Below are 12,500 nucleotides of genomic sequence, written 5' to 3' on the forward strand. Positions count from 1 at the left end.
GATGCAGAGGTGTCAACAGATGGGGAGGAGGAAGCTGGGCCACCACCAAAAAAACAAAAATTGAACAAGAGGAAGAAACGTATTACTATGGAGGAATACCCTGATGAAGAAGTGCTTCAAGATGATCTTGCTTCTCAAGTAGACACCAAATGGAAGAATGAGGACATCCACAATGACCCTTTGCCTAAATATGAACATATAAAGCCTGTTGAAGTTAGGTGTGCATATGATTATTTTACAGACTTTTTTACTCAAGACATGATAGACAACATTACATTTCAAACTAATTTGTATGCCAGGCAAAAAGACATACATACTACTTTTCAAACAGATTCTGAGGAAATGACTAGGTTTATAGGTATTCTGTTGCATATGGGTTACACTGTACAGCCATCCATTGAGGACTATTGGAGAAGTGCAAGTAGGAAAACTCAAGTTGCAGAAGTCATGGGATCAAAGAGGTTTAGGTTGCTGAGGCGTACCATTCATTTCAATGATAACACACAAAAGAAGGATAATGACAGATTCTACAAAATAAGGCCTCTTTACAATGGACTAACTAAAGCTTGCTTGAAAGTTCCAGCTACACCCAAGCAGTCTGTTGATGAAGTTATGGTTGCTTTCAAGGGTAAAACAGCTGGAAACCTAAGGCAATACATCAAAAACAAACCAGACAAGTGGGGTTTCAAACTCTTCTGTCGTAGCAGTGAAGATGGAATCATACATGATATACTGATGTATCAAGGTAACCCAACTTTTGAGAACCATCACATAAAGCTGTCAAATGAAGAAAATAAACTCCCAATGAGTTCCAGGATTGTTCTTGTACTTGCAGCATCTCTTGACCAAAGAAAAACATCAGCAGTCTATGCTGATAATTTTTTTTCAAGTCTACCTTTGGTCAAGGTACTGAGAGACAAGTATAACTGCAGGTACACTGGAACAATACGTGATAATAGATGTGGTAAGCCACAACTGATGCCTGTGAAAGAAATGCAAAAGAATAATGTGCCAGGGGCTATTTTGATTTCCAAAGCAATGATCATATCCTTCTTGTAAGATGGAAGGACAACAAAGTTGTGACTCTAGTCACAAATGATGTCGGAGTTTATCCTTTGGGTCTTATTGAAAGATATGACAAGGCATCAAAGAAGAAAGACCACTTTGAGTGCCCAGGCATCATCAAGAACTACAACGCAAACATGGGAGGTATCGACAAAAGTAACATGTTGGTCCATCTTTACAAAACGCCAATGAAATCAAAGCGTTGGTACATGCGGCTCTTTGCTTATGTTTTGGATGTTGCTGTTGTGAATGCATGGCTTCTTTACTGTCGTGATTGTAGGTCACTAAACATGCCATGCACACCACTGAAGCTATTCAGGCTTGAGATCTCTGTCACTGCAAGATCCAAAGGACAAAAGGTCAACCGCACCAGCATGAGACGAAGTCGAGATTCACCCAGTACTTCTTTGGTTGACAGTAATGACGATTTGTCAAACGTGGAATACCCATCTGCATTTCAGTACCAACGTGCAGAAAGGCCAGATGACAGTGTGAGGCTGGATAAACAGCTAGGTCACTGGCCAGTGCTAGGTAAGCTGCTTTCATGCAAGTTTTGCAGCAAAAAGAATAATCATGTCACATCCTCATTTTGCTGTGCCATATGTAAAGTAAATCTGTGCATAAAGAAGGATAGAAATTGTTTCATGAAGTTTCATTTGCAAAATTAGTGATGTGAAATGATTGTTCTTTCTCAGGGAACTCAGGAATATTTCATTTGTAAGTTGCATCCCATTGCAATGTGTCATTGTTGATAAGTAGTTCCTATTTCTATTTTTTTACTGGTTACAAATTGTTCAGAAACAAGTTCCATTTATGTTTTTTATATTGTCTACTTGTATAATAAATTTAAAAAATATTTATTTCGTTTTTTTTACAACAATTGCAACATTGCAACATTCAAAAATGGTATACCCCAAACGGGCAGGACCGAATACACTCGGTCTTCGAATATCTGCAATTGCGCGAGATGTTACTTTCACAACTCTGTTTGGATGGTCTCAGTGACCTTACATTGAGTGGCTCTATCCCCTCATAGGAAATCACTTTCAAATTCACACTTTAGACTGCCTTGCCCTCTGAAGGGATCTATGTCGGATATAAGGATGAGGAACAAGATGGGAGCGAGTACTGTGCCTTGTGGAACAGAGCTTTTCACCGTAGCTGCCTCGGACTTTACTCTGTTGACGACTACTCTCTGGACTGATTGCATCATCTTTACATAAACTATATGAAGTAATTGTAAAATATGAAATAACCAATATTTCTTTCTAGTGATGGAGCAATGTTTAGTAGGGTCTGACAGACCCACTGTGACGCCCCTGGTACAATTTCTTGAGTTCTTGCTCACAGGCTGAGCTGCGGTTGCACAATAAACTGGCCGCTCAGGCGGCACAACTGCGTCACAAGATGTTAGAGAGAGAACCATTCCTCCCTCCTGCTGATAACAGCAAGGTGGGAGACTAGTGTGTGTATATATAAGTATATATATCGCGAAGAGACACCTGGTGAAGCTCTCACTCACAACAACACGTAACACGGTAACTAAGTAATTATTATTCTCAAATGTACAAAGTGGAAGGTACTGTATATAACCAAAAATTATACTGGGTCTTCCATGTTATTAGTTTTTCAGATTCTTCCATATTCAGAATTGTAAACATCAACGTTATATATAAAATTATAAATTCTATCAAACCTCTTAGAGAATGTTGATGGTCGAATCGATACGTCCTTGGCACATTATGTGTTAAAATTTATGTACGACAGACTTAAAAAGGCAAGACTTGGATTAAAACACAATATATCACTAGATCTGGTCAATACTAAGATTTTAATTACTCGAATGACTGACTAAAACCTAGCTGGACACTTTTTACCAAGCTAAGGCGACCTAAAGAAGAATCATATTCACAGTCAATCTCTTCCTAGCTGTCTTTCTGTAAAGATATAGACGTCATGATCCAACGATAACCCACCAAACTGCATCTTCCCCACACCAGATTTTCAGCTTTTAAGACGAAGTTTAAACACAGTATGGAAACTCAAAATATTTCTAAGATCGTATCTTCAGAAATAAAATACGATATTCCCTGTCTTTTGTTACTGTTACTCCTTAAATACACACACTGTTGTATATCTTTCTCATACACATTAGAAAAAAATCATAAAGAAATTGGAACCGTTTACTCCTGTGCAGGGTATAACCAAGAGCCAACTGGCGGCCCAGATGAGAACTGTCTGGCCTTAGACGAGGAGAAAAAGTACTTCTTCAACGACGCCTCTTGTAACCTCACCTACCATCCCATATGTATGAAGTAAATGGTATTGGTTGTGACACACTCTTTATACAGATTTAACATTCTTTACTATGACGTAACGTTTATGATGCAACAACTATCTTGATGTAACAACTATCTTGATGTAACAACTATCTTGATGTAACAACTATCTTGATGTAACAACTATCTTGATGTAACAACTATCTTGTTGTAACAACTATCTTGATGCAACAACTATCTTGATGTAACAACTATCTTGATGTAACAACTATCTTGATGTAACAACTATCTTGATGTAACAACTATCTTGATGCAACAACTATCTTGATGTAACAACTATCTTGATGTAACAACTATCTTGATGCAACAACTATCTTGATGTAACAACTATCTTGATGTAACAACTATTTTGATGTAACAACTATCTTGATGCAACAACTATCTTGATGAAACAACTATCGTGATGTAACAACTATCTTGATGCAACAAACTATCTTGATGTAACAACTATCTTGATGTAACAACTATCTTGATGCAACAACTATCTTGATGTAACAACTATCTTGATGTAACAACTATCTTGATGTAACAACTATCTTGATGTAACAACTATCTTGATGCAACAACTATCTTGATGTAACAACTATCTTGATGTAACAACTATATTGATGTAACAACTATCTTGATGTAACAACTATCTTGATGTAACAACTATTCTGATGTACAACCATCTTGATGTAACAACTATCTTGATGTAACAACTATCTTGATGTAAAAACTATCTTGATGTAACAACTATCTTGATGCAACAACTATCTTGATGTAACAACTATCTTGATGCAACAACTATCTTGATGCAACAACTATCTTGATGTACAACCATCTTGATGTAACAACTATCTTGATGCAACAACTATCTTGATGTAACAACTATCTTGATGTAACAACTATCTTGATGCAACAACTATCTTGATGTACAACCATCTTGATGTAACAATCATTGTTATATAATTACCATCGTGAGACCCTAAAAGTCGTATTCTTAAAACCTTTGGTTATATGACAGAATTAAAACTTAACTCTTCCCCGAGTGTAACAACCCATCCCCGAGTGCAAGAACTCTTCCCCGAGGTGTAACAACCCTTCCCGGAGTGCAAGAACTCTTCCCCGAGATGTAACCCATCCCCGAGTGCAAGAAATCTTCCCCGAGGTGTAACAACCCTTCCCCGAGTGCAAGAACTCTTTCCCGAGGTGTAACAACCCATCCCCGAGTGCAAGAACTCTTCCCCGAGGTGTAACAACCCATCCCCGAGTGCAAGAACTCTTCCCCGAGGTGTAACAACCCTTCCCGGAGTGCAAGAACTCTTCCCCGAGATGTAACCCATCCCCGAGTGCAAGAACTCTTCCCCGAGGTGTAACAACCCTTCCCCGAGTGCAAGAACTCTTCCCCGAGGTGTAACAACCCATCCCCGAGTGCAAGAACTCTTCCCCGAGGTGTAACAACCCTTCCCCAAGTGCAAAAACTCTTCCCCGAGGTGTAACAACCCTTTCCCGAGTGCAAGAACTCTTCCCCGAGGTGTAACAACCCATCCCCGAGTGCAAGAACTCTTCCCCGAGGTGTAACAACCTATCCCCGAGTGCAAGAACTCTTCCCCGAGGTGTAACAACCCATCCCCGAGTGTAAAAACTCTTCCCCGAGGTGTAACAACCCTTTCCCGAGTGCAAGAACTCTTCCCCGAGGTGTAACAACCCATCCCCGAGTGCAAGAACTCTTCCCCGAGGTGTAACAACCTATCCCCGAGTGCAAGAACTCTTCCCCGAGGTGTAACAACCCATCCCCGAGTGTAAGAACTCTTCCCCGAGGTGTAACAACCCTTCCCCAAGTGTAAAAACTCTTCCCCGAGGTGTAACAACCCTTTCCCGAGTGCAAGAACTCTTCCCCGAAGTGTAACAACCCATCCCCGAGTGCAAGAACTCTTCCCCGAGGTGTAACAACCTATCCCCGAGTGCAAGAACTCTTCCCCGAGGTGTAACAACCCATCCCCGAGTGCAAGAACTCTTCCCTGAGGTGTAACAACCCATCCCCGAGAGCAAGAACTCTTCCCCGAGGTGTAACAATCGATCCCCGAGTGCAAGAACTCTTCCCCGAGGTGTAACAACCGATCCCCGAGTGCAAGAACTCTTCCCCGAGGTGCAACAACCCATCCCCGAGTGCAAGAACTCTTCCCTGAGGTGTAACAACCCATCCCCGAGTGCAAGAACTCTTCCCCGAGGTGTAACAACCCATCCCCGAGTGCAAGAACTCTTCCCCGAGGTGCAACAACCCACCCCCTGTGCAAGAAATCTTCCCCGAGGTGAAACAACCGATCCCCGAGTGCAAGTACTTCTCCCCGAGGTGTAACAACCCATCCCCGAGTGCAAGAACTCTTCCCCGAGGTGTAACAACCCATCCCCGAGTGCAAGAACTCTTCCCCGAGGTGTAACAACCCATCCCCGAGTGGAAGAACTCTTCCCCGAAGTGTAACAATCCATTCCTGAGTGCAAGAACTCTTCCCCGAGGTGTAACAACCCATCCCCGAGTGCAAGAACTCTTCCCTGAGGTGTAACAACCCTTCTCCGAATGCAGGAACTCTTCACCGTGGTGTAACAACCCATCCCCGAGTGCAAGAACTCTTGCCCGAAGTGTAACAATCCATTCCTGAGTGCAAGAACTCTTCCCCGAGGTGTAACAACCCATCCCCGAGTGCAAGAACTCTTTCCCGAGGTGTAACAACCCATCCCCGAGTGCAAGAACTCTTCCTCGAGGTGTAACAACCCATCCCCGAGTGCAAGAACTCTTCCTCGTGGTGTAACAACCCTTCCCCGAGTGCAAGAACTCTTCCCCGAGGTGCAACAACCCATCACCGAGTGCAAGAACTCTTCCCCGAGGTGTAACAACCCATCCCCGAGTGCAAGAACTCTTCCTCGAGGTGTAACAGCCCATCCTCGAGTGCAAGAACTCTTCCCCGAGGTGTAACTCCCCAGGCCCCGAGTGCAAGAACTCTTCCCCGAGGTGTAACAATCATTCCCCGAGTGCAAGAACTCTTCCACAAGGTGTAACAACCCTTCCCCGAGTGTAACAACCCTTCCCCGAGGTGTAACAACCTATCCCCGAGTGCAAGAACTCTTCCCCGAGGTGTAACAACCCATCCCCGAGTGTAAGAACTCTTCCCCGAGGTGTAACAACCCTTCCCCAAGTGTAAAAACTCTTCCCCGAGGTGTAACAACCCTTTCCCGAGCGCAAGAACTCTTCCCCGAAGTGTAACAACCCATCCCCGAGTGCAAGAACTCTTCCCCGAGGTGTAACAACCTATCCCCGAGTGCAAGAACTCTTCCCCGAGGTGTAACAACCCATCGCCGAGTGCAAGAACTCTTCCCTGAGGTGTAACAACCCATCCCCGAGAGCAAGAACTCTTCCCCGAGGTGTAACAATCGATCCCCGAGTGCAAGAACTCTTCCCCGAGGTGTAACAACCCATCCCCGAGTGCAAGAACTCTTCCCCGAGGTGCAACAACCCATCCCCGAGTGCAAGAACTCTTCCCTGAGGTGTAACAACCCATCCCCGAGTGCAAGAACTCTTCCCCGAGGTGTAACAACCCATCCCCGAGTGCAAGAACTCTTCCCCGAGGTGCAACAACCCACCCCCTGTGCAAGAACTCTTCCCCGAGGTGAAACAACCGATCCCCGAGTGCAAGAACTTTTCCCCGAGGTGTAACAACCCATCCCCGAGTGCAAGAACTCTTCCACGAGGTGTAACAAAACATCCCCGAGTGCAAGAACTTTTCCCCGAGGTGTAACAACCCATCCCCGAGTGCAAGAACTCTTCCCCGAAGTGTAACAATCCATTCCTGAGTGCAAGAACTCTTCCCCGAGGTGTAACAACCCATCCCCGAGTGCAAGAACTCTTCCCTGAGGTGTAAAAACCCTTCTCCGAATGCAGGAACTCTTCACCGAGGTGTAACAACCCATCCCCGAGTGCAAGAACTCTTGCCCGAAGTGTAACAATCCATTCCTGAGTGCAAGAACTCTTCCCCGAGGTGTAACAACCCATCCCCGAGTGCAAGAACTCTTTCCCGAGGTGTAACAACCCATCCCCGAGTGCAAGAACTCTTCCTCGAGGTGTAACAACCCATCCCCGAGTGCAAGAACTCTTCCTCGTGGTGTAACAACCCTTCCCCGAGTGCAAGAACTCTTCCCCGAGGTGCAACAACCCATCACCGAGTGCAAGAACTCTTCCCCGAGGTGTAACAACCCATCCCCGAGTGCAAGAACTCTTCCTCGAGGTGTAACAGCCCATCCTCGAGTGCAAGAACTCTTCCCCGAGGTGTAACTCCCCAGGCCCCGAGTGCAAGAACTCTTCCCCGAGGTGTAACAATCATTCCCCGAGTGCAAGAACTCTTCCACAAGGTGTAACAACCCTTCCCCGAGTGTAACAACCCTTCCCCGAGGTGTAACAACCCTTCCCCGAGTGTAACGACCCCCTCCCAGAGTGTAACAACCCTTCCCCGAGGTGTAACAACCCTTCCCCTAGTGTACCAACCCTTCCCCGAGTTATAACAACCCTTCCCCGAATGTAAGAACTCTTCTCCAGGTGTAACAAGCGTTCCCCGAGTGTAACAACCCTTCCCCGAGTGTAACAACCCTTCCCCGATGTGTAATAAGCCTTCCCCGAGTGTAACAACCCTTCCCCTAGTGTAACGAGCCTTCCCATAGGTGTAATAAGCCTTCCTCGAGTGTAACAACCCTTCCCCGAGGTGTAACAACCCTCCCCCGAGGTGTAACAACCCTCCCAGAGGTGTAACAAGGCTTCCCCGAGGTGTAACAACCCTTCCCCGAGGTGTAACAACCCTCTCCCGAGGTGTAACAAGGCTTCCACGAGGTGTAACAACCCTCCCCCGAGATGTAACAAGGCTTCCCCTATGTGTAACAACCCTCCCCCGAGGTGTAACAACCCTCCCCCGAGGTGTAACAAGGCTTCCACGAGGTGTAACAACCATTCCCGAGGTGTAACAACCCTTCCCCGAGTGTAACAACCCTTCCCCGTGGTGTAACAACCCTTCCCAGAGGTGTAACAACCGTTCCCCGAGTGTAACAACCCATCCTTGAGGGGTAACAACCCTTCCCCGAGTGCAAAAACCCTTCCCCGAGTGTAACAACCCTTTCCCGAAGTGTAACAACCCTTCCCCGAGGTGTAAGAACCCTTCTTCGAGGTGTAACGACCATTTCCCGAGTGTAACAACCCTTCCCCTAGTGTAACAACCCTTCCCCGAGGTGTAACAACCCATCCCCGAGTGCATGAACTCTTTCCCTAGGTGTAACAACCCATCCCCGAGTGCAAGAACTCTTCCCCGAGGTGTAACAACCCGTCCCCGAGTGCAAGAACTCTTCCCCGAGGTGTAACAGCCCATCCCCGAGTGCAAGAACTCTTCCCCGAGGTGTAACTCCAAAGGCCCCGAGTGCAAGAACTCTTCCCCGAGGTGTAACAACCGATCCCCGAGTGCAAGAACTCTTTCCCGAGGTGTAACTCCCCAGGCCCCGAGTGCAAGAACTCTTCCCCGAGGTGTAGCAACCTTTCCCCGAGTGCAAGAACTCTTCCCCGAGGTGTAACAACCCTTCCCCGAGTGCAAGAACTCTTCCCCGAGGTGTAACAACCATTCCCCGAGTGCAAGAACTCTTCCACAAGGTGTAACAACCCTTCCCCTAGTGTAACAACCCTTCCCCGAGGTGTAACAACCCTTCCCCGAGTGTAACAACCCTTCCCTGAGTGTAACAACCCTTCCCCGAGGTGTAACAACCCTTTCCCTAGTGTACCAACTCTTCCCCGAGGTATAACAACTTTTCCCCGATTATAAGAACTCTTCTCCGAGGTGTAACAAGCGTTCTCCGAGTGTAACAACCCTTCCCTGAGTGTACAACCCTTCCCCGAGATGTAATAAGCCTTCCCCGAGTGTAACAACCCTTCCCCGATGTGTAATAAGCCTTTCCCGAGTGTTACAACCCTCCCCCGAGGTGTAACAAGCTTTCCCCGAGTGTAACAACCCTTCCGCGAGGTGTAACAACCCTTCCCCTAGTGTAACAAACCTTCCCCTAGGTGTAATAAGCCTTCCCCGAGTGTAACAACCCTTCCCCGAGGTGTAACAACCCTCCCTCGAGGTGTAACAACCCTCCCCGAGGTGTAACAAAGCTTCCCCGAGGTGTAACAACCCTTCCCCGAGGTGTAACAACCCTTTCCCGAGGTGTAACAAGGCTTCCACGAGGTGTAACAACCCTCCCCCGAGATGTAACAAGGCTTCCTCGAGGTGTAACAACCCTCCCCCGAGGTGTAGCAACCCTCCCCCGAGGTGTAACAAGGCTTCCACGAGGTGTAACAACCATTCCCCGAGGTATAACAACCCTTCCCCGAGGTGTAACAACCCTCTCCCGAGGTGTAACAACCCTTCCCCGAGGTGTAACAACCCTTCTCCGAGGTGTAACAACCCTTCCCCGAGGTGTAGCAACCCTTCCCCGAGGTGTAAGAACCCTTCCCCGAGTGTAACAACCCATCCCCGAGGGGTAACAACCCTTCCCCGAGTGTAACAACCCTTCCCCGAGTGTAACAACCCTTCCCCGAGGTGTAACAACCCTTCCCCGAGGTGTAAGAGCCCTTCTCCGAGTGTAACAACCCTTCCTCGAGGTGTAACAACCCTTCCCCGAGGTGTAATAACCCTTCCTCGAGGTGTACCAACCCTTTCCCGAGTGTATCAACCCTTCCCCTAGTGTTACAACCCTTCCCCGAGGTGTAACAACCCTTCCTCGAGGTGTAACAACCCTTCCCGGAGGTGTAACAACCCTTCCCCGAGTGTAAGAATCCTTCCCCGAGGTTTAACATCCCTTCCCCGAGGTGTAACAACCCTTCCCTGAGGTGTAACAACCCTTTCCCTAGGTGTAACACCCCTTCCCTGAGGTGTAACAACCCTTCTCTGAGCGTAACAACCCTTCCCCGAGGTGTAACAACCCTTCCCCGAGGTGTAACAACCCTTCCCCGAGTGTAACAACCCTTCCCCGAGGTGTAACAACCCTTCCCCGAGGTGTAACAACCCTTCCCCGTGTGTAACAACCCTCCCCCGAGGTGTAACATACGTCAACTCAAAGACAAGGTAAACAGGTGTAAACAGCACGAACTTCGTATAAACAAACTGGCGATAACTGAATTATATATAACCTTGTATTATATACGTAATTAATGTTGTTGATGAGTGGAAGAACTCGCGAGTAGTGTTACTGAAGCTAAAACTTTAAGTGGCTTCAAAAATTGGTTGGACAAGTACATGAGTGGATGTGTGAGAGTTGGACTTGCTTAGCATGAGCCAGTAGGCCTGCAGCAGTGCTACTTCTTAAGTGTGACTTAAACCTGCCTAGCATGGACCAGTAGGCCTGCTGTAATCATAGTACTGAAGCAATGTAGACAATACTAATATAAAAGGCAGTGTAAATATATAAAATGCTTTGTATCTCTAGCAATAAAAAAGGCAGTGTAAACAACGGTATAAAAGGCAGTGCAAACAATGGTAATACAAACGTAGTGTAAACAATGGCAATATAAAGGTAGTGTAAACAATGACAATATGAAGGTAGTGTAAACAATGGCAATATAAAGGTAGTGTAAACAATGCCAATAAAATGGTAGTATAAACATAGGTAATATACAAGGCAATGTAAACAATGACATTATAAAAGACTGTGTAAGCATTATAAAGGCAGTGTAAGTAAGGAAAATATAAGCAGTGTAAACAATGTTAATATAAAAGGCAACATAAACAATAGTAATATAAAAAGGCAGTGTAAACAATGACAGCAGAAAGGAAGTGTGATAAATTACACATGTGCAACACTTGGGTATCTCTGTTGTGGATGCGTTTTGCCACATAGAGGTTTCGTAAGTCCAGTACAAAGAAGAATGCTTGAAGATCAGTAGGAGTTTGAGGTAATCAGTCCCTCAGCCTGGAGTCGATGTAATAAGTCCTTCAATCCTGACAAGCATACAGCATATACGCGGAGAAAGGGCTTATATACTGCAGACAGGTGTGTTGAAGCAGTCGTAGCCTGTGTTACCTTGGAAAAACTTAAAAAAAAAAAAGTGGTTATATATATATATGGCCATAATTTTTTTTTAAAGGGGTGGACCGGTAGGCCAGCGGAAGGCCTCCGTCAGATGACCAAAAGCTCCATCGGCGGGTTGTCATCTGAATAAGACCCGCGTCAGGAAACACTTGTCCCGTTTCCTGACGAACCTTAGCTAACCTAACCATGGAAAAAATCACAGGTGGAAGTAGGTCATGCCTACAGGTTAGGCAAGTGTATTATTATTATAATCAAAACTAAGAGCTAAACCTATAGGGGTCATACAGCTCTACTAGGCAGGCGTAGACTTCTCTGTATTAGTATCCCAAGATGCTGCCATGTCTGACAGAAATATAGATGAATGGCGAAACGTTTCCACAGTAAAGACACCCAAATGTGTACATGTGTCTTATTTATCAAGTTGTCGGCATGATAGTGGCTAACTTTGTACTTAACAAATTAAAATTGTAATTACACGTTGTAACCTTTACAAAGAAATAAACTTATTACTAGTATTATTATTATTACAGTGGCAATAGAAAAGGCAGTGTAAACAAGGGTAATAGAAAAGGCAGTGTAAACAAGGGTAATAGAAAAGGCAGTGTAAACAAGGGTAATAGAAAAGGCAGTGTAAACAAGGGTAATAGAAAAGGCAGTGTAAACAAGGGTAATAGAAAAGGCAGTGTAAACAAGGGTAATAGAAAAGGCAGTGTAAACAAGGGTAATAGAAAAGGCAGTGTAAACAAGGGTAATAAATAGAAAAGGCAGTGTAAACAAGGGTAATAGAAAAGGCAGTGTAAACAATGGTAGTATAAAATGCAGTGTAAATAAAGGGTAATAGAAAAGGCAGTGTAAACAATGGTAATGTAAAAGGAAGTGTAAACAAATATAAAAGACAGAGTAAACAAGGATAATATAAAAGGCAGTGTAAACAATGACAATTTAAAATACTGTGTAAACAGGATAACATAAAAGGCAGTATCAATGAAGGTAATATAGGGGGTTAGTGTTTTATTT

The 12,500-nt window shown here is 45.2% G+C and overlaps 1 protein-coding gene across 2 annotated transcripts in view; it reads right to left on the bottom strand.

Moving 5' to 3' along the window:
- Window positions 1–12,481: 12,481 nt before the first annotated feature.
- The window catches only part of LOC138852036 (vitelline membrane outer layer protein 1-like), a 24,151-nt gene continuing 24,132 nt past the window's right edge, over window positions 12,482–12,500 (bottom strand). For both annotated transcript variants that reach the window (XM_070081653.1, XM_070081652.1), the window contains exon 5: window positions 12,482–12,500. This exon is cut by the window's right edge and continues 348 nt beyond it. The gene's annotated coding sequence lies outside the window, so the exon portion shown is untranslated.

This window comes from Cherax quadricarinatus, unplaced genomic scaffold (assembly GCF_038502225.1).
Source record: "Cherax quadricarinatus isolate ZL_2023a unplaced genomic scaffold, ASM3850222v1 Contig3507, whole genome shotgun sequence".
NCBI classification, from domain to species: domain Eukaryota; kingdom Metazoa; phylum Arthropoda; class Malacostraca; order Decapoda; family Parastacidae; genus Cherax; species Cherax quadricarinatus.